This window comes from Bombina bombina, chromosome 11, assembly GCF_027579735.1.
Source record: "Bombina bombina isolate aBomBom1 chromosome 11, aBomBom1.pri, whole genome shotgun sequence".
NCBI lineage: Eukaryota > Metazoa > Chordata > Amphibia > Anura > Bombinatoridae > Bombina > Bombina bombina.
The window spans coordinates 133258697-133280922 of NC_069509.1; the positions used below are offsets into that span (position 1 = coordinate 133258697).

At 40.6% G+C, this 22226-nt stretch overlaps 1 protein-coding gene across 4 annotated transcripts in view; it reads left to right on the top strand.

Moving 5' to 3' along the window:
• The window catches only part of TEDC2 (tubulin epsilon and delta complex 2), a 293826-nt gene that overhangs the window by 224486 nt on the left and 47114 nt on the right, over positions 1-22226 (top strand). The gene's annotated exons all lie outside the window — the stretch shown is intronic.

Sequence of the window (22226 nt, forward strand, 5' to 3'; positions counted from 1 at the left end):
GCGTCAGTCCACGGCCCGCCCTGTTTTTTATGGCAGGTCTAAATTTTAAATTATACTCCAGTCACCACTGCACCCTATAGTTTCTCCTTTCTCGTTTGGTTTTCGGTCGAATGACTGGGTATGACGTAGAGGGGAGGAGCTATATAGCAGCTCTGCTTGGGTGATCCTCTTGCACTTCCTGTTGGGGAGGAGTTAATATCCCATAAGTAATGGATGACCCGTGGACTGACTACACTACAGGAGAATTGAATTTATCAGGTAAGCATAAATTATGTTTTTTAGGGGTGTTTTATTTTTTGTAGCAAAAGAGCTGTTTATATCAGGGCAATGCCCTACAAAAGGCCCTTTTTAATTGTTCTTGGTAGTTTGGGGGGTGGGGGTTTGTATAATGTTAGGGGTTGTTTGAATTTTTTTTATGCAAAAGAGCTGTTTATCTCAGGGCAATGCCCCACAAAAGGCCCTTTTAAGGGCCCTTGGTAGTTTGGGGGGTGGGGGTTTGTATAGTGTTAGGGGGTGTTTGTATTTTTTTAGAGCAAAAGAGCTGTTTATCTCGGGGCAATGCCCTACAAAAGGCGCCTTTAAGGGCCCCCCAAAAGGGCCCCCCAAAAGGCCATTTTAAGTTTTTTTTAAAGGGTATTAGAAAAGGAATAATCTTTATTTTTTCGTTTTTTTATTTTTTGTAATAGTAGGTTTTTATTTTTGTAATGTTAGGTTTTATTGTAAGGCAGCTTAGGTTTTATTTCACAGGTAAGTTTGTATTTATTTTAGCTAGGTAGTTAGTAAATAGTTAATAACTATTTACTAACTAGTCTACCTAGTTAAAATAAATACAAACTTACCTGTGAAATAAAAATAAAACCTAAGCTAGCTACAATGTAACTATTAGTTATATTGTAGCTAGCTTAGGTTTTATTTTACAGGTATTTAGTTTTAAATAGGTATTATTTAGTTAATAATTGTAAATTTAATTTAGATCTATTTTAATTATTTTAAAGTTAGGGGGTGTTAGGGTAAGGGTTAGGGGTTAATATTTTAATTTAGGTTGTTGCGATGTGGGGGGCTGGCGGTTTAGGGGTTAATAGGTATATTTAGTTAATAATTGTAAGTTTAATTTAGATCTAGTTTAATTATGTTAAAGTTAGGGGGTGTTGGGTTAGGGGTTAATATTTTAATTTAGGTTGTTGCGATGTGGGGGGCTGGCGGTTTAGGGGTTAATAGGTTTATTTAGTTAATAATTGTAAGTTTAATTTAGATCTAGTTTAATTATGTTAAAGTAAGGGGGTGTTAGCGTTACGTTAGGGTTAGGGATTAATAGTTTAATTTAGGTTGTTGGGATGTGGGGGGCTGACGGTTTAGGGGTCAATAGCTTTAATTAGGTGGCGGCGATTTCGGGAGTGGCTGAATATGGGTTAATAACTTTAATATAGTTTCGGCGATGTTGGGGGGGGCGAATAGGGGTTAATAACTTTAGTATAGTGTCGGCGATATCGGGAGCGGCAGATTAGGGGTTAATAATTTTATTTAGGCGTTGGCGATATCGGGAGCGGAAGATTAGGGGTTAATAACATTAAGTAGGTGTCGGCGATGTCAGGGGCAGCAGATTAGGGGTGTTTAGACGTAGGGTTTATGTTAGGGTGTTAGGTTTAAACTGTACTTTATCTTCCCCATAGACATCAATGGGGCTGCATTACGGAGCTTTTGTTTCAGCGATCGCAGGTGTTAGACTTTTTTTTTGCCAGCTCTCCCCATTGATGTCTATGGGAAAACCCACACAACGCAATAATCCTAATAAATCTATTAGAAAAAGAAGAGGTCCCCGCTTGAAAGAAGATGTTGGCCGCTTTGAAGAAAACTTTGCTGCCTGGAACAGGACCTTCTCCGCTGGACTTCAGGAACGGTGAGTACCTATTTGGGAGGCTAGACTTAGGCTTTTTTTTTTTTATTTTTTTATTTTTTTTTAGATTAGAGATTTCTGGGCACTCTTAAAAGAGCTGAATGCCCTTTTTAAGGGCAGTAAAAGAGCTAAATGCCCTTTTAAGGGCATTGCCTATACAAATGCCCCTTTAGGGGCAATGGGTAGTTTAGAATTTTTTTGTGTTAGTTTTTTTTATTTTGGGGGGGTTTACTTTTTATTTTGGGGGGCTTTTTTATTTTCATAGTGATTAGGTTAAAAATTTTTATTTTTTATTATTTTATTTAATGTTAGACTTTTTTTATTTTTGTAATCTTAGATTAATTTCAATTTTTATTTTTTTATTTTTAAAGTGAAGTCAACGTTAACCATTCTGGATCTATACTACGCTTATATTAAGTCTACGTAAACATTGTCGCAATGTATTATTATTTTATACAAGTTTAAAAATCTGTACCGTTTCGTCGCCAACTCCTCCCATCCAAAACATCCTGCTTTTTTCGAGTGGTCCCACCCGCTCTATACGTAGCAATGAAGCGCGCTCCCGTGAATAAATGTATATGCGCATGCTCCACTCTCCCCTTAAACTTCAATGATACATATGTATGCAATGATTTGGTAAACTGATTGTGAACTATTTCTGAACAGAGCACAGTTGTTTCTTTGCAATCGTTGAAGACTTCCAATACTAACTTACTTATGTGACATTTGGATTACGTGATTAAACTAATTGAATTAAAATAATATAATTCAATAATATGAATATAAGAATTATAAATAAAAAGTGTTTTATTATATGTGTTTATTATCTTACTGATAATAGATAGGTACGATTAATATATATCACACCACAACGCTATGAAAGTAGCTGTCTCTTCACTTCATTGTATCGATCGTGCTGGCTGTAACAGGACATGCGCGGCTCATGAACGCACATATACACAGAAAACAAATCAGTATTTTTGTCCTCATACGCTAATTATATTGCGCATGCGCACATTATACAATGGACGTATTTGTTTTTGTCCTCATGCGCTAATTATATTGCGCATGCACACATTATACAATGGGCGTATTTGTAAAGGTGGTTGAACGCCACGGGGGGGCAGTGTTTATTGGAAATTGTATAAATTGTCATCAATGACGAAAAATTTGAATAATGCAGGCAGATGAACGGCGTTATTACATATATCATTTATAAGGTATTATAACTGCTAAATAAGCATTGATTGACGAATCCATGAATGAAACTTAGGCTTTTTTTATGCAATTGTTCAATTGCCGTAACACAGTTAGCTTGACTTTACCTTCACTTAGATTTTTTTATTTTAATTGTAATTTAATATTTTTTAATTTAGGTAATTGTGGTTAATTTAGGGGTAAAAAAATGTAAAAATGAAGCTCTCCAAAATGCCAAAGTTTCAGTGCTTTATTTTAGAAAGTGCAGAGTCAAACAGCCACGACGTTTCGGGGAGCTATGCCCCTTAATCATGTGGTAAGTGATAGTACAGGTACACCTGTTTAAATAGCTCACCTTGGGATTTTAACCCTTACAATCTTGTATTCCACATTCTATAAATGCAACAGCACCATCTGCTGGTGGAAAGATAGGTAGACCATGTACAAAAATTAAAAACAAAAACAGCTATGAAGCCCCTATACCAGAACCACATCTACATAAACAATAAACACTGCAATTTATTTATTAGAACTTATTTAAACAACATTAGGCTCCATGATTTAAAACCAATATTGCAAAATATACGAACACAAGAGCAACACCAGATCAGTAGAACACAGACCAGTCTATCTCTCTATTGAGCCCCCTAGGCTCCAGGGTATCCAACTTAAAAATCCAATAGGATTCACGTTGTTTCAAAAGGATATCCCTATTGCCACCTCTACGGGGGGTCCTAATTTGTTCGATTACCTGGAACCTAAGTTGGCTAATAGGATGTCCCATAGCCAAAAAATGATAAGCTACTGGTGCAGTGAATACCTTACACCTGATGTTGCTCTTGTGTTCAGTGATCCGATCCCGTACCCTCCTAGAGGACTCGCCAATGTAGGCTTTCCCACATGGGCATTTGATCATGTAAATAACATAATTGCTATTGCAAGTAAAGTAGTCCCTATAATGAAATTTATAACCACTATGTGGGTGTAAAAAATAGGGACTCTTTATTATAGAATTGCAATTGCTGCACCCTAAACAGGGAAAACAGCCCAAATTCTTTTTGGTGATAAACCGCTGAGATAGTATTCTACCAGGGCCAATGTCAGCTTTAATCAAAGAGTCCCTCAAGCTCTTACTACGCTTATATGCTGGCATAGGCATTTGGTCAAATTCAACAACCTCCGAATTGCAATCTTTCAGGATACCCCAATGTTTTCTGATAATTTTCCAAACCTGATCACTTTGTCTGGAAAATTCAGATACAAAAATCATTCTCTTTGAATCTTTTTTAGAAGACAACCCAGGTTTTAACAATGATTTCTCCAACATAGGTGTGTCCGGTCCACGGCGTCATCCTTACTTGTGGGATATTCTCTTCCCCAACAGGAAATGGCAAAGAGCCCAGCAAAGCTGGTCACATGATCCCTCCTAGGCTCCGCCTACCCCAGTCATTCTCTTTGCCGTTGTACAGGCAACATCTCCACGGAGATGGCTTAGAGTTTTTTAGTGTTTAACTGTAGTTTTTATTATTCAATCAAGAGTTTGTTATTTTGAAATAGTGCTGGTATGTACTATTTACTCAGAAACAGAAAAGAGATGAAGATTTCTGTTTGTATGAGGAAAATGATTTTAGCAACCGTCACTAAAATCCATGGCTGTTCCACACAGGACTGTTGAGAGCAATTAACTTCAGTTGGGGGAACAGTGAGCAGTCTCTTGCTGCTTGAGGTATGACACATTCTAACAAGACGATGTAATGCTGGAAGCTGTCATTTTCCCTATGGGATCCGGTAAGCCATGTTTATTAAGATCGTAAATAAGGGCTTCACAAGGGCTTATTAAGACTGTAGACTTTTTCTGGGCTAAATCGATTCATTATTAACACATATTTAGCCTTGAGGAATCATTTATTCTGGGTATTTTGATATAATAATATCGGCAGGCACTGTTTTAGACACCTTATCCTTTAGGGGCTTTCCCAAATCATAGGCAGAGCCTCATTTTCGCGCCGGTGTTGCGCACTTGTTTTTGAGAGGCATGACATGCAGTCGCATGTGAGAGGAGCTCTGATACTTAGAAAAGACTTTCTGAAGGCGTCATTTGGTATCGTATTCCCCTTTGGGCTTGGTTGGGTCTCAGCAAAGCAGATACCAGGGACTGTAAAGGGGTTAAAGTTAAAAACGGCTCTGGTTCCGTTATTTTAAGGGTTAAAGCTTCCAAATTTGGTGTGCAATACTTTTAAGGCTTTAAGACACTGTGGTGAAAATTTGGTGAATTTTGAACAATTCCTTCATGTTTTTTCGCAATTGCAGTAATAAAGTGTGTTCAGTTTAAAATTTAAAGTGACAGTAACGGTTTTATTTTAAAACGTTTTTTGTACTTTGTTATCAAGTTTATGCCTGTTTAACATGTCTGAACTACCAGATAGACTGTGTTCTGAATGTGGGGAAGCCAGAATTCCCATTCATTTAAATAAATGTGATTTATGTGACAATGACAATGATGCCCAAGATGATTCCTCAAGTGAGGGGAGTAAGCATGGTACTGCATCATTCCCTCCTTCGTCTACACGAGTCTTGCCCACTCAGGAGGCCCCTAGTACATCTAGCGCGCCAATACTCCTTACTATGCAACAATTAACGGCTGTAATGGATAATTCTGTCAAAAACATTTTAGCCAAAATGAACACTTATCAGCGTAAGCGCGACTGCTCTGTTTTAGATACTGAAGAGCATGACGACGCTGATAATAATGGTTCTGAAGGGCCCCTAACCCAGTCTGATGGGGCCAGGGAGGTTTTGTCTGAGGGAGAAATTACTGATTCAGGGAACATTTCTCAACAAGCTGAACCTGATGTGATTACGTTTAAATTTAAGTTGGAACATCTCCGCATTCTGCTTAAGGAGGTATTATCCACTCTGGATGATTGTGACAAGTTGGTCATCCCAGAGAAACTATGTAAAATGGACAAGTTCCTAGAGGTCCCGGGGCTCCCAGAAGCTTTTCCTATACCCAAGCGGGTGGCGGACATTGTTAATAAAGAATGGGAAAGGCCCGGTATTCCTTTCGTCCCTCCCCCCATATTTAAAAAATTGTTTCCTATGGTCGACCCCAGAAAGGACTTATGGCAGACAGTCCCCAAGGTCGAGGGAGCGGTTTCCACTTTAAACAAACGCACCACTATACCCATAGAGGATAGTTGTGCTTTCAAAGATCCTATGGATAAAAAATTAGAAGGTTTACTTAAAAAGATGTTTGTTCAGCAGGGTTACCTTCTACAACCAATTTCATGCATTGTCCCTGTAGCTACAGCCGCATGTTTCTGGTTCGATGAGCTGATAAAGGCGGTTGATAGTGATTCTCCTCCTTATGAGGAGATTATGGACAGAATCAATGCTCTCAAATTGGCTAATTCTTTCACCCTAGACGCCACTTTGCAATTGGCTAGGTTAGCGGCTAAGAATTCTGGGTTTGCTATTGTGGCGCGCAGAGCGCTTTGGTTGAAATCTTGGTCAGCTGATGCGTCTTCCAAGAACAAGCTACTTAACATTCCTTTCAAGGGGAAAACGCTGTTTGGCCCTGACTTGAAAGAGATTATCTCTGATATCACTGGGGGTAAGGGCCACGCCCTTCCTCAGGATCGGCCTTTCAAGGCAAAAAATAAACCTAATTTTCGTCCCTTTCGTAGAAATGGACCAGCCCAAAGTGCTACGTCCTCTAAGCAAGAGGGTAATACTTCTCAAGCCAAGCCAGCTTGGAGACCAATGCAAGGCTGGAACAAGGGAAAGCAGGCCAAGAAACCTGCCACTGCTACCAAGACAGCATGAAATGTTGGCCCCCGATCCGGGACCGGATCTGGTGGGGGGCAGACTCTCTCTCTTCGCTCAGGCTTGGGCAAGAGATGTTCTGGATCCTTGGGCGCTAGAAATAGTCTCCCAAGGTTATCTTCTGGAATTCAAGGGGCTTCCCCCAAGGGGGAGGTTCCACAGGTCTCAGTTGTCTTCAGACCACATAAAAAGACAGGCATTCTTACATTGTGTAGAAGACCTGTTAAAAATGGGAGTGATTCATCCTGTTCCATTAAGAGAACAAGGGATGGGGTTCTACTCCAATCTGTTCATAGTTCCCAAAAAAGAGGGAACGTTCAGACCAATCTTGGATCTCAAGATCTTAAACAAGTTTCTCAAGGTTCCATCGTTCAAGATGGAAACCATTCGAACTATTCTTCCTTCCATCCAGGAAGGTCAATTCATGACCACAGTGGATTTAAAGGATGCGTATCTACATATTCCTATCCACAAGGAACATCATCGGTTCCTAAGGTTCGCATTCCTGGACAAGCATTACCAGTTCGTGGCGCTTCCTTTCGGATTAGCCACTGCTCCAAGGATTTTCACAAAGGTACTAGGGTCCCTTCTAGCTGTGCTAAGACCAAGGGGCATTGCTGTAGTACCTTACTTGGACGACATTCTGATTCAAGCGTCGTCCCTTCCTCAAGCAAAGGCTCACACGGACATTGTCCTGGCCTTTCTCAGATCTCACGGATGGAAAGTGAACGTGGAAAAGAGTTCTCTATCTCCGTCAACAAGGGTTCCCTTCTTGGGAACAATAATAGACTCCTTAGAAATGAGGATTTTTCTGACAGAGGCCAGAAAAACAAAACTTCTAGACTCTTGTCGGATACTTCATTCCGTTCCTCTTCCTTCCATAGCGCAGTGCATGGAAGTGATCGGTTTGATGGTAGCGGCAATGGACATAGTTCCTTTTGCGCGCATTCATCTAAGACCATTACAACTGTGCATGCTCAGTCAGTGGAATGGGGACTATACAGACTTGTCTCCGAAGATACAAGTAAATCAGAGGACCAGAGACTCACTCCGTTGGTGGCTGTCCCTGGACAACCTGTCACAAGGGATGACATTCCGCAGACCGGAGTGGGTCATCGTCACGACCGACGCCAGTCTGATGGGCTGGGGCGCGGTCTGGGGATCCCTGAAAGCTCAGGGTCTTTGGTCTCGGGAAGAATCTCTTCTACCGATAAATATTCTGGAACTGAGAGCGATATTCAATGCTCTCAAGGCTTGGCCTCAGCTAGCGAGGGCCAAGTTCATACGGTTTCAATCAGACAACATGACAACTGTTGCGTACATCAACCATCAGGGGGGAACAAGGAGTTTCCTAGCGATGGAAGAAGTGACCAAAATCATTCTATGGGCGGAGTCTCACTCCTGCCACCTGTCTGCTATCCACATCCCAGGAGTGGAAAATTGGGAAGCGGATTTTCTGAGTCGTCAGACATTGCATCCGGGGGAGTGGGAACTCCATCCGGAAATCTTTGCCCAAGTCACTCAGCTGTGGGGCATTCCAGACATGGATCTGATGGCCTCTCGTCAGAACTTCAAAGTTCCTTGCTACGGGTCCAGATCCAGGAATCCCAAGGCGGCTCTAGTGGATGCACTAGTAGCACCTTGGACCTTCAAACTAGCTTATGTGTTCCCGCCGTTTCCTCTCATCCCCAGGCTGGTAGCCAGGATCAATCAGGAGAGGGCGTCGGTGATCTTGATAGCTCCTGCGTGGCCACACAGGACTTGGTATGCAGATCTGGTGAATATGTCATCGGCTCCACCTTGGAAGCTACCTTTGAGACGAGACCTTCTTGTTCAGGGTCCGTTCGAACATCCGAATCTGGTTTCACTCCAGCTGACTGCTTGGAGATTGAACGCTTGATCTTATCGAAGCGCGGGTTCTCAGATTCTGTTATCGATACTCTTGTTCAGGCCAGAAAGCCTGTAACTAGAAAGATTTACCACAAAATTTGGAAAAAATATATCTGTTGGTGTGAATCTAAAGGATTCCCTTGGGACAAGGTTAAGATTCCTAAGATTCTATCCTTCCTTCAAGAAGGATTGGAAAAAGGATTATCTGCTAGTTCCCTGAAGGGACAGATTTCTGCCTTGTCTGTGTTACTTCACAAAAAGCTGGCAGCTGTGCCAGATGTTCAAGCCTTTGTTCAGGCTCTGGTTAGAATTAAGCCTGTTTACAAACCTTTGACTCCTCCTTGGAGTCTCAACTTAGTTCTTTCAGTTCTTCAGGGGGTTCCGTTTGAACCCTTACATTCCGTTGATATTAAGTTATTATCTTGGAAAGTTTTGTTTTTAGTTGCAATTTCTTCTGCTAGAAGAGTTTCAGAATTATCTGCTCTGCAGTGTTCTCCTCCTTATCTGGTGTTCCATGCAGATAAGGTGGTTTTACGTACTAAACCTGGTTTTCTTCCAAAAGTTGTTTCTAACAAAAACATTAACCAGGAGATTATCGTACCTTCTCTGTGTCCGAAACCAGTTTCAAAGAAGGAACGTTTGTTGCACAATTTGGATGTTGTTCGCGCTCTAAAATTCTATTTAGATGCTACAAAGGATTTTAGACAAACATCTTCCTTGTTTGTTGTTTATTCCGGTAAAAGGAGAGGTCAAAAAGCAACTTCTACCTCTCTCTCTTTTTGGATTAAAAGCATCATCAGATTGGCTTACGAGACTGCCGGACGGCAGCCTCCCGAAAGAATCACGGCTCATTCCACTAGGGCTGTGGCTTCCACATGGGCCTTCAAGAACGAGGCTTCTGTTGATCAGATATGTAGGGCAGCGACTTGGTCTTCACTGCACACTTTTACCAAATTTTACAAGTTTGATACTTTTGCTTCTTCTGAGGCTATTTTTGGGAGAAAGGTTTTGCAAGCCGTGGTGCCTTCCATTTAGGTGACCTGATTTGCTCCCTCCCTTCATCCGTGTCCTAAAGCTTTGGTATTGGTTCCCACAAGTAAGGATGACGCCGTGGACCGGACACACCTATGTTGGAGAAAACAGAATTTATGTTTACCTGATAAATTACTTTCTCCAACGGTGTGTCCGGTCCACGGCCCGCCCTGGTTTTTTTAATCAGGTCTGATAATTTATTTTCTTTAACTACAGTCACCACGGTACCATATGGTTTCTCCTATGCAAATATTCCTCCTTAACGTCGGTCGAATGACTGGGGTAGGCGGAGCCTAGGAGGGATCATGTGACCAGCTTTGCTGGGCTCTTTGCCATTTCCTGTTGGGGAAGAGAATATCCCACAAGTAAGGATGACGCCGTGGACCGGACACACCGTTGGAGAAAGTAATTTATCAGGTAAACATAAATTCTGTTTTTCGATCCAATTGGGACACCTGATTGATGGTGTCACCAATAAGATCTCTGGGGTACCCGCGTTGCACAAATTTGTCACCCATTTCTGAAAGTCGCAAGGGTACTAACGATTCCTCTGCAACTATGCGCTTAACTCTAAGCAATTGACTCTTTGGCAATGATCTGACTAGTGAAGGATGATGTGCACTGCTATATAATAGCAGGTTATTCCTATCAGTCTCCTTGCTGAAAATATCAGTCTTGAAATTGCACCCATCCTTCAAAACAGTCACATCCAAAAAATCAATTGAAATTTCGCTATAAGTAAGTGTAAACTTAATACTGTTTGTCGAATCATTTAACTCCCTAACAAAAAGTTCAAGGGCTCCAACGCTGCCCAACCATATGCCAAAAATATCATCAATGTAGCGCCACCAGGTGGCGCCACACTGACGAAATAAATAATTTTCAAAAACAAATTTTTCTTCAAAAAGATTCATAAAAATGTTTGCATAGTTAGGGGCAACGTTGGAGCCCATGGCTGTACCCTGCAACTGAAGGTACAGCCATGGGATATCCTTTTGAAACAACGTGAATCCTATTGGATTTTTAAGTTGGATACCCTGGAGCCTAGGGGGCTCAATAGAGAGATAGACTGGTCTGTGTTCTACTGATCTGGTGTTGCTCTTGTGTTCGTATATTTTGCAATATTGGTTTTAAATCATGGAGCCTAATGTTGTTTAAATAAGTTCTAATAAATAAATTGCAGTGTTTATTGTTTATGTAGATGTGGTTCTGGTATAGGGGCTTCATAGCTGTTTTTGTTTTTAATTTTTGTACATGGTCTACCTATCTTTCCACCAGCAGATGGTGCTGTTGCATTTATAGAATGTGGAATACAAGATTGTAAGGGTTAAAATCCCAAGGTGAGCTATTTAAACAGGTGTACCTGTACTATCACTTACCACATGATTAAGGGGCATAGCTCCCCGAAACGTCGTGGCTGTTTGACTCTGCACTTTCTAAAATAAAGCACTGAAACTTTGGCATTTTGGAGAGCTTCATTTTTACATTTTTTTACTATTGTTGGGGAGTTTTGTAGTGACTCCTTGAAGCTCTGACCTGTGAGTATCGCTGCTGGATGTATTGCACTATTTTGTTAATTTAGGGGTGTTAGGTTAGGAGGCTTAGTAATTTAATTAGTTATTTGCATTGTGGGGGTTTGGCGGATTAGTGGTTAATAGATTTATTTGGATTATTGCGTTGTGTGGGTTTGGCGGATTAGGGGTTAATAGTTTTATTAGGTTTGTTGCAATGTGGGTTAATGGCGGATTAGGGGTTAATATACTTTATTAGGTTTATTGCGATGTGGCTTAATGGCGGATTAGGGATTAATAGTTTTATTAGGTAGATCGCGATGTGGGTGAATTGCGGATTAACAGTTAATAGTTTAATTAGGCTTATTGCGTTGTTGGGGGTTGTCGGTTTAGTGGTTAATACTTTTATTATTAGTTCTGATGTGCATTTGATGGCAGATATAGGGGTTTAACGTGTCAGGTTTATTTTTGGGAGGTGGGTTTGACTTTTACGGGAGATTTGACATTTTTTGTATTTTCTTAGGCGCCAGCAGTTTCTAAAGTGCCGTAAGTCACTGGCGACTCCAGAAATTTGTATTTACGCTCATTTCTGGACATCGCTAGTTTATCCGACTTACGGCACTTTATGAACTGCAATCCCAGGAAGGATCCAGCACCAAAGCAAAACAGGTGTGCAAGCCAAAAGGTTACTGCGTACCTTTTAAGATACAATAGTCCAAAGAAAAGGCAGCATCATTAAACTTATTTTATTCCTTCAGCTTGGAGCAGGTACAAAACAGCAGGACTACTTTTCGGGTTGTTAACCCTTCGTCATGTCTGCAATGCGATGTAACACATCACCTTAAATACCTTAACACATGTGTCTAACTCCTCCCATCTCATCATGACATCATTATTTAGAAAAAACATTATTAAAGGGAACTTACCTCCTATATATATATATATATATATATATATATATATATATATATATATATATATATATATATATATATATATATATATATATAATGTCAAAATCGCATCACATGTTAAAAATACAGATTTGTTTACCAGAATACAACCAACATTACCTATTTCACAAAAATTGGTTTAAATCAAAATCTCTAATTATCCCCTTTTGGGGTAAGTGCCTCCAGTTTGTGAATCCATAGAATTTCCCTCATTTTCAAAAGAGTTTCCCTATTTTGGCCTCTTCTTGGCGGTGGTTCCCAATCTTATATATATTTATATTTACTAATATTTTCATTTATCTGGACAAAGTTCTGAGGCCTTTTGTCTCCCAATCCCTTACATACATCAGGGACACTAGTGATTTCTTGTTAAAAATTGATGGGCTGACGGATAACTATGAAAAATTTGTTTTATACAGTCTAGACATTGTGAGTCTATATACTTAAATTACACACAATAGGGGTATTGATTTAATTAAAAGTATACTAGCAGAGAGTAGAAAGTTTAGTGTTGGTGAACAACATTTTCTGATTAAACTTTTGGAAACTATCTTGTATTACAATTACTTTCTGTTTCAGGACACCTTTTATATCCAACGACAAGGTACAGCTACGGAATCCAACGTCGCCCCTACCTATGCAAACCTTTACATGAATTTGTACGAGAATCAGTTGTTTCATCTATATGGCGCCACCTGGTGGCGCTATATAGATATCATCTGGTATTTGGTGAGGCGACGTTGGATCTCTTAAAAAGTTTGTAGATACATTAAACAATAATTCAAGATTTATTAAGTTCACACTCACTTGGAGAAAGTGTCAAATTTCTTGATACAAAAGAATATAAACACAATGGTCACTTATATACTGATCTTTATCGCAAAGAGACTGAAAATACCCTGCTTCACTATGCTAGTGCTCACCCCTCTACATTAAAACAATAATTGCCAAAAAAACAACTTCTAAGAGTAAGGAGAATAGTTAAAGGGACATTAAACACTAAATACATGCTAGATAGAATGAAGCATTTAAAGAAAAGGTTAGTCCATGACTAACATGTAGATGTATTTTTTAAAGTTTCATTAGTTGTTTAAAAAGTGCCAAAATAAGTGTAAAGTTTTAGTGTCTATAAAACACTGGGAGCTGCCATGTTGTAACTTGTGTTACCTTCTCTGCTGTGGCCAATTAGGATCAGTTATAAATAGGTCACTAGAGTGTGCAGCCAATGGTTGTGCTGGATTTAACAGTGTTCTGCACTTCCATTTCTAACAGGAACTGAAAAGCTCACAATTTCAGAATGGAATTACAGGCAAAGAGGACAAAATAAATAATGAAAGTATATTGCAGAGTTGTTTTATTATATACAATTTATCATTTTATATTACCATCTCAACGTGTTTAATGTCCCTTTAAGGATAAGGAATTGGTGAGCACCATACTTGCGGACAAGGGTAAACGTTTTTTAGAGAGAGGTTATCTGGTTGAGCTCATCAATAACAGTGTAGATGAAGTAAAAAGAATAACACGAAGTGAGGCCCTTAAACTTACTGAGAAAAAGTAAACCAGAGAGGATGGTTTTTGTCTCAGAATTTAACTCCCTCAGCCCAAATATCCAACAAATAATTAGACATCATTGACATATAGTAAAGAATTGTAATCCAGGGGTAGATATTTTTGCAAATGCTCCTATGCCAGCCTATAGTCACCCAGCTAAGGGATGCACTGGTTAGAGCTGATGTGGGGAGTTTAAAAAGGAACAACATGGGCTATCTAGCAACTCAAAAGAAGCGTTGTTTCCCTTGCTTAGGCTGCTCCAGTTCTGGTAGTCTGGTCAAGGGTGACAACTTTTACCACCCCTACACAGGCAAAATATATGGTATAAATGGATACTTTACCTGCAATTCTACATTTGTGATATATTTAATTAAATGCTTGTGTGCCAAGATTTATATTGGCGAGACGACCCAAAGGGTACAGGACAAAATTGTGCAACACAAATCTAACATTAGGAGGAAAAATCTTGAGGCATCAGTGGCGTGCCATTTTCTGAAGGCTGGGCATTCCATTGCACAATTGAGGTTCCAAATAATAGGGGCCAAAATAGGGAAACTCTTTTGAAAAGGAGGAAAATGCTATGGATTCACAAACTGGAGGCACTTACCCCAAAGGGGATGAATAGAGATTATGATTTAAACCAATTTTTGGGAAATAGGTAATATTGGTTGCATTCTGGTAAACAAATCTGTATTTCTCTTGTAAGGTGTATCCAGTCCACGGATCATCCATTACTTGTGGGATATTCTCCTTCCCAACAGGAAGTTGCAAGAGGACACCCACAGCAGAGCTGCTACATAGCTCCTCCCCTAACTGCCATATCCAGTCATTCTCTTGCAACTCTCAACAAAGATGGAGGTAGTAAGAGGAGAGTGGTAAAATATAGTTAGTTTTTTCTTCAATCAAAAGTTTGTTATTTTCAAATAGTACCGGAGTTGTACTATTTTATCTCAGGCAGTATTTAGAAGAAGAATCTGCCTGCGTTTTCTATGATCTTAGCAGCTTGTAACTAAGATCCACTGCTGTTCTCACATATGTCTGAGGAGTGAGGTAACTTCAGAGGGAGAATGGCGTGCAGGTTATCCTGCTATTGAGGTATGTGCAGTTTTAAGTTTTTCTAGGGACTAGAAAATGCTGCTGGTACCTGATTAATGTAAGTTAAGCCTAAAAACAGTGATTTAATAGCGACTTGTATCAGGCTTACTACCAGAGATATATACTCTGATAATATGGCAATATAAAACGTTTGCTGGCATGTTTAATCGTTTTTATATATGCTTTGGTGATAAAACTTATTGGGGCCTAGTTTTTTCCACATGGCTGGCTTGATTTTTGCCTAGAAACCGTTTCCTGAGGCTTTCCACTGTTGTAGTATGAGTGGGAGGGGCCTATTTTAGCGCTTTTTTCCGCAGTTAAAATTACAGACAGAGACATTCAGCTTCCCTCAGCAGTCCCCTGCATGCTATAGGACATCTCTGAAGGGCTCTAAAGGCTTCAAAAGTCGTTTATTGAGGAAGGTAGGGCCACAGCTGAGCTGTGGCAGTTGTTGTGACTGTTTAAAAAACGTTTATTTCGGTTTTTTTTATCCGTTTTTTGCATTAAGGGGTTAATCATCCATTTGCAAGTGGGTGCAATGCTCTGCTAACCTATTACATACACTGTAAAAATTTCGTTTGATTTACTGCCTTTTTTCACTGTTTTTCAAATTTTGACAAAATTTGTTTCTCTTAAAGGCACAGTACCGTTTTTTATATTTGCTTGTTAACTTGATTTAAAGTGTTTTCCAAGCTTGCTAGTCTCATTGCTAGTCTGTACAAACATGTCTGACATAGAGGAAACTCCTTGTTCATTATGTTTAAAAGCCATGGTGGAACCCCATATGAGAATGTGTACTAAATGTATTGATTTCACTTTAAACAATAAAGATCAGCTTTTGTCTTTAAAAAATTTATCACCAGAGTATTCTGACGAGGGGGAAGTTATGCCGACTAACTCTCCCCACGTGTCAGACCCTTTGACTCCCGCTCAAGGGACTCACGCTCAAATGGCGCCAAGTACATCAAGGACGCCCATAGCGATTACTTTACAAGACATGGCGGCAGTCATGGATAATACACTGTCAGCGGTATTAGCCAGACTACCTGAATTTAGAAGAAAGCGTGATAGCTCTGGTGTTAGGCGTAATACAGAGCATACAGACGCTTTAAGAGCCATGTCTGATACTGCCTCACAATATGCAGAAGCTGAGGAAGGAGAGCTTCAGTCTGTGGGTGATATCTCTGACTCAGGGAAAGCTGATTCTGATATTTCTACTTTTAAATTTAAGCTTGAGAACCTCCGTGTTTTGCTTAGGGAGGTTTTAGCTGCTCTGAATGACTGTGACACAATTGCAGTGCCAGAGAAATTGTGTAGACTGGATAAATACTTTGCAGTGCAGGTGTGTACTGAGGTTTTTCCAATACCTAAAAGGTTTACAGAAATTATTAATAAAGAGTGGGATAGACCCGGTGTGCCGTTTTCCCCCCTCCTATTTTTAGAAAAATGTTTCCCATAGATGCCACCACACGGGGACTTATGGCAAACGGTCCCTAAGGTGGAGGGAGCAGTTTATACTTTAGCAAAGCGTACTACTATCCCTGTCGAGGACAGTTGTGCTTTACCAGATCCTATGGATAAAAAATTAGAGGGTTACCTTAAGAAAATGTTTATTCAACAAGGTTTTATCCTGCAGCCCCTTGCATGCATTGCTCCTGTCACTGCTGCTGCGGCGTTCTGGTTTGAGTCTCTGGAAGAGGCTTTACAGACAACGACTCCATTGGAGGACATACTTAACAAGCTTAGAGCACTTAAGCTAGCTAATTCTTTTGTTTCTGATGCCATTGTTCATTTGACTAAACTAACGGCTAAGAATTCTGGATTTGCCATCCAGGCGCGTAGGGCGCTATGGCTCAAATCTTGGTCAGCTGACGTGACTTCAAATCTAAACTACTTAACATTCCCTTCAAGGGGCAGACCCTATTCGGGCCTGGTTTGAAGGAAATTATTGCTGACATTACTGGAGGTAAAGGTCATGCCCTTCCTAAGGACAGGTCCAAATCAAGGGCCAAACAGTCTAATTTTCGTGCCTTTCGAAACTTCAAGGCAAGTGCAGCATCAACTTCCTCTGCTACAAAACAAGAGGGAAGTTTTGCTCAGTACAAGACGGCCTGGAAACCTAACCAGTCCTGGAACAAAGGCAAGCAGGCCAAAAAGCCTGCTGCTGCCTCTAAGACAGCATGAAGGAATGGCCCCCTATCCGGTAACGGATCTAGTAGGGGGCAGACTTTCTCTCTTCGCCCAGTCGTGGGCAAGAGATGTTCAGGATCCCTGGGCGTTGGAGATTATATCTCAGGGGTATCTTCTGGACTTCAAGGCTTCTCCTCCACAAGGGAGATTTCACCTTTCACGATTATCTGTCAACCAGATAAAGAAAGAGGCATTCTTACACTGTGTGCAAGACCTCCTAGTTATGGGAGTGATCCATCCAGTTCCAAAGGAGGAACAGGGACAGGGATTTTACTCAAATCTGTTTGTGGTTCCCAAAAAAGAGGGAACCTTCAGACCAATCTTGGATCTAAAGATCTTAAACAAATTCCTCAGAGTTACATCATTCAAAATGGAAACTATTCGGACCATCCTACCTATGATCCAGGAGGGTCAATATATGACTACGGTGGATCTAAAGGATGCTTACCTTCACATTACGATACACAAAGATCATCATCGGTTCCTAAGGTTTGCCTTTCTGGACAGGCATTACCAGTTTGTGGCTCTTCCCTTCGGGTTAGCTACAGCCCCAAGAATTTTTACAAAGGTTCTGGGGTCGCTTCTGGCGGTCCTAAGGCCGCGGGGCATAGCAGTGGCCCCTTATCTAGACGACATCCTGATACAGGCTTCAAATTTCCAAATTGCCAAGTCCCATACGGACATAGTTCTGGCATTTCTGAGGTCACACGGGTGGAAAGTGAACGAGGAAAAGTGTTCTCTGTCCCCACTCACAAGAGTCTCCTTCCTAGGGACTCTGATAGATTCTGTAGAAATGAAAATTTACCTGACGGAGTCCAGGTTATCAAAACTTCTAAATTCTTGCCGTGTTCTCCATTCTATTCTGCGCTCTTTGGTGGCTCAGTGCATGGAGGTAATCGGCTTAATGGTAGCGGCAATGGACATAGTTTTGTTTGTGCGCATACATCTCAGACCGCTGCAACTATGTATGCTCAGTCAGTGGAATGGGGATTACACAGATTTGTCCCCTCTACTAAATCTGGATCAAGAGACCATAGATTCTCTTCTTTGGTGGCTATCTCGGGTCCATCTGTCCAAATGTATGACCTTTCGCAGGCCAGATTGGACAATTGTAACGACAGATGCCAGCCTTCTAGGTTGGGGTGCAGTCTGGAACTCCCTGAAGGCTCAGGGATCATGGACTCAGGAGGAGAAACTCCTCCCAATAAATATTCTGTAATTGAGGGCAATATTCAATGCTCTTTAGGCTTGGCCTCAGTTAACAACCCTGAGGTTCATCAGATTTCAGTCGGACAACATCACGACTGTGGGTTACATCAACCATCAAGGGGGAACAAGGAGTTCCTTAGCGATGTTAGAAGTCTTCATAATAATTCGCTGGGCAGAGAAACACTCTTGCTACCTATCAGCGATCCATATCCCAGGTGTAGAGAACTGGGAGGCGGATTTTCTAAGTCGTCAGACTTTTCATCCGGGGGAGTGGGAACTCCATCCGGAGGTGTTTGCTCAATTGATTCATCGTTGGGGCAAACCAGAACTGGATCTCATGGCGTCTCGCCAGAACACCAAGCTTCCTTATTACGGATCCAGGTCCAGGGACCCGGAAGCGACGTTGATAGATGCTCTAACAGCGCCTTGGTCTTTCAACCTGGCTTACGTGTTTCCACCGTTTCCTCTGCTCCCTGGACTGATTGCCAAAATCAAGCAGGAGAGAGCATTGGTGATTTTGATAGCGCCTGCGTGGCCACGCAGGACCTGGTATGCAGACCTAGTGGACATGTCATCCTTTCCACCTTGGACTCTGCCTTTGAGACGAGACCTTCTACTTCAAGGTCCTTTCAATCATCCAAATCTAATTTCTCTGAGACTAACTGCATGGAGATTGAACGCTTGATTTTATCAAAGCGTAGCTTCTCCGAGTCTGTCATTGATACCTTAATACAGGCACGAAAGCCTGTTACCAGGAAAATCTACCATAAGATATGGCGTAAATATCTTTATTGGTGTGAATCCAAGAGTTACTCATGGAGTAAGGTTAGGATTCCCAGGATATTATCTTTTCTCCAAGAGGGTTTGGAGAAAGGATTATAAGCTAGTTCTTTGAAGGGACAGATCTCTGCACTGTCTATTCTTTTGCACAAGCGTCTGGCGGATGTTCCAGACGTTCAGGCATTTTGTCAGGCGTTGGTTAGAATCAAGCCTGTGTTTAAACCTGTTGCTCCCCCATGGAGCTTAAATTTGGTTCTTAAAGTTCTTCAAGGGGTTCCGTTTGAACCTCTTCATTCCATAGATATCAAGCTTTTATCTTGGAAAGTTCTTTTTTTGATGGCTATTTCCTCGGCTCGTAGAGTCTCAGAGTTATCTGCTTTACAATGTGATTCTCCTTATCTGATCTTCCTTGCAGATAAGGTAGTTCTGCGTACAAAACCTGGGTTTTTGCCTAAGGTGGTATCTACTAAGAATATCAATCAAGAGATTGTTGTTCCATCATTGTGTCCTAATCCTTCTTCAAAGAAGGAACGTCTTTTACATAATCTGGACGTGGTTCGTGATTTAAAGTTTTACTTACAAGCTACTAAAGATTTTCGTCAAACATCTGCTTTGTTTGTTGTTTATCCTGGACAGAGAAGAGGTCAAAAGGCTTCGGCAACCTCTCTTTCTTTTTGGCTAAGAAGCATAATCCGCTTAGCCTATGAGACTGCTGGACAGCAGCCTCCTGAAAGGATTACAGCTCATTCTACTAGAGCTGTGGCTTCCACTTGGGCCTTTAAAAATGAGGCTTCTGTTGAACAGATTTGCAAGGCGGTGACTTGGTCTTCGCTTCATACTTTTTCCAAATTCTACAAATTTGATACTTTTGCTTCTTCAGAGGCTATTTTTGGGAGAAAGGTTTTACAGGCAGTGGTACCTTCCGTTTAAGTACCTGCCTTGTCCCTCCCTTCATCCGTGTACTTTAGCTTTGGTATTGGTATCCCACAAGTAATAGATGATCCGTGGACTGGATACACCTTACAAGAGAAAACACAATTTATGCTTACCTGATAAATTTATTTCTCTTGTGGTGTATCCAGTCCACGGCCCACCCTGTCATTTTAAGGCAGGTCAAAATTTTAGATTAAACTACAGTCACCACTGCACCCTATGGTTTCTCCTTTCTCGGCTTGTTTTGGTCGAATGACTGGATATGGCAGTTAGGGGAGGAGCTATGTAGCAGCTCTGCTGTGGGTGTCCTCTTGCAACTTCCTGTTGGGAAGGAGAATATCCCACAAGTAATGGATGATCCGTGGACTGGATACACCACAAGAGAAATAAATTTATCAGGTAAGCATAAATTGTATTTTTTAATTGAGCTGCAACAACTAATCGATTATGAAAATAGTTGCCAACGAATCTCATAATCGATTAGTTGGTTTGCAATTAGTTGGTCTGTGCACAGCACCAGCTGCTTTACTCCAATGAGCTACTGCACATGGTATTTTGTTTTATGGTTATGCCCTTAACCTAAAGGACATATACAGACATTTTACTTTTCACTTTTTCAGGACAGTATAAGTTTCTTTTTAAGTTTACAACTACTCCTGTCTTATCTGCAACCCAGAAATAATAGGAGTCATCATTTGGATTGTTTATATTAAATCAGGTGATTTGGGACTATGCTTTGTATGATATAGTGCCAAGCTTAATATTTACACCTAGCCCTAGATTGATTGCATTTGTTATATGAATTAAGGTCACTATTACCTGTTTGCACAATTTTTTGCGGATTGCTTGCTATTGCTGATTATATATACTCTTTAGATAAATGTGTAAGGTTGTGTCCTGTTACTGATATATTGGGGCCAATTTATCAATGTCTGTCCGACATGATACGCTGTGGCATTTCATGTCCGACAGACAATCGCTGAATGCCGACAGCATACGCTGTCAGTATTTAACATTGCACAAGCAGTTCACCAGAACTGCTTGTGCAATGCCTCCCCCTGCAGATTCGCGCCCATTCGGCTGCTAGCAGGGGATGTCAATCAGCCTGATTGTATAGGATCGGGCAGATTGCAGACCGCAGCCTCAGAGGCAGCGGACCAGTTATGAAGCAGTGGTCTTAAGGTCTTTTTTCATATATTTTTAATTAATTGGAATATGTACCAAATTCAACCAATTCAAATGTAACTATATATCTGTTATTTTAAGAGTGGACTTGATATTTTTTCCCCCTAACATTATAGCTGGTTGTTTAACATTGCATTTAGATATTCAAGATATTTTTATGTCAGAATGAAGTCCAGGCTTACTTTAAGAGGCCCCTTGCATTGGTGGAGAGCTAACAAAGATAAATAGCCCATCTTGGTGAAATTGGCAAAACCCTACTAATGCATCTCAGGCACCTCAACACCATCTGAGCGCCTCTCCTCTGCTGCAGGCAAAATAACTTGCAAAAAAGTATGCCAGCCTCAGCCAGGAGCATGTGGACATGTTGTCATGTTTGCATTTCAATGCAAAGTTTCTGAAAGAGTGAATAACAGAATGTTATAAACAGTGATAGTCTACCTCTTACTAGTTCTCTTTTCAAACTGTTTGTGGATTTGTTTTGCTTAATTATAAAAATGTGTTCTGCTGCTTAAAAAATTGGACCAACAGTTCTGTTAATGTAAAGTTGTAAAGTTTTAGTCTGAAGTTTATATTTATAACACTCAGTAGGTGGATTTTATTTTAAATATAGGAAAAAAATTGTTTTTTATTTTTTATCCGATTAGTCGATTAATCGAAAAAATAATCGTCCGATTAATCGATTATGAAAATAATCATTAGTTGCAACCCTAATTTTTAACATGCAATGTGATTTTGACAATATATCTATGGGGGTAAGTTCCCTTTAATAATGTTTTTTCTAAATGATGATGTCATGATGAGGTGGGAGGAGTTATACACCTATGTTAAAGTGATGGTAAATCCTAGCGTTTGGGAAACACTAGGATTTACAATCGTAACAAATAAAGGGGACTTTCTTCTGTTAAGTGTGATCAGTCCACGGGTCATCATTACTTGTGGGATATTAACTGCTCCCCTACAGGAAGTGCAAGAGGATTC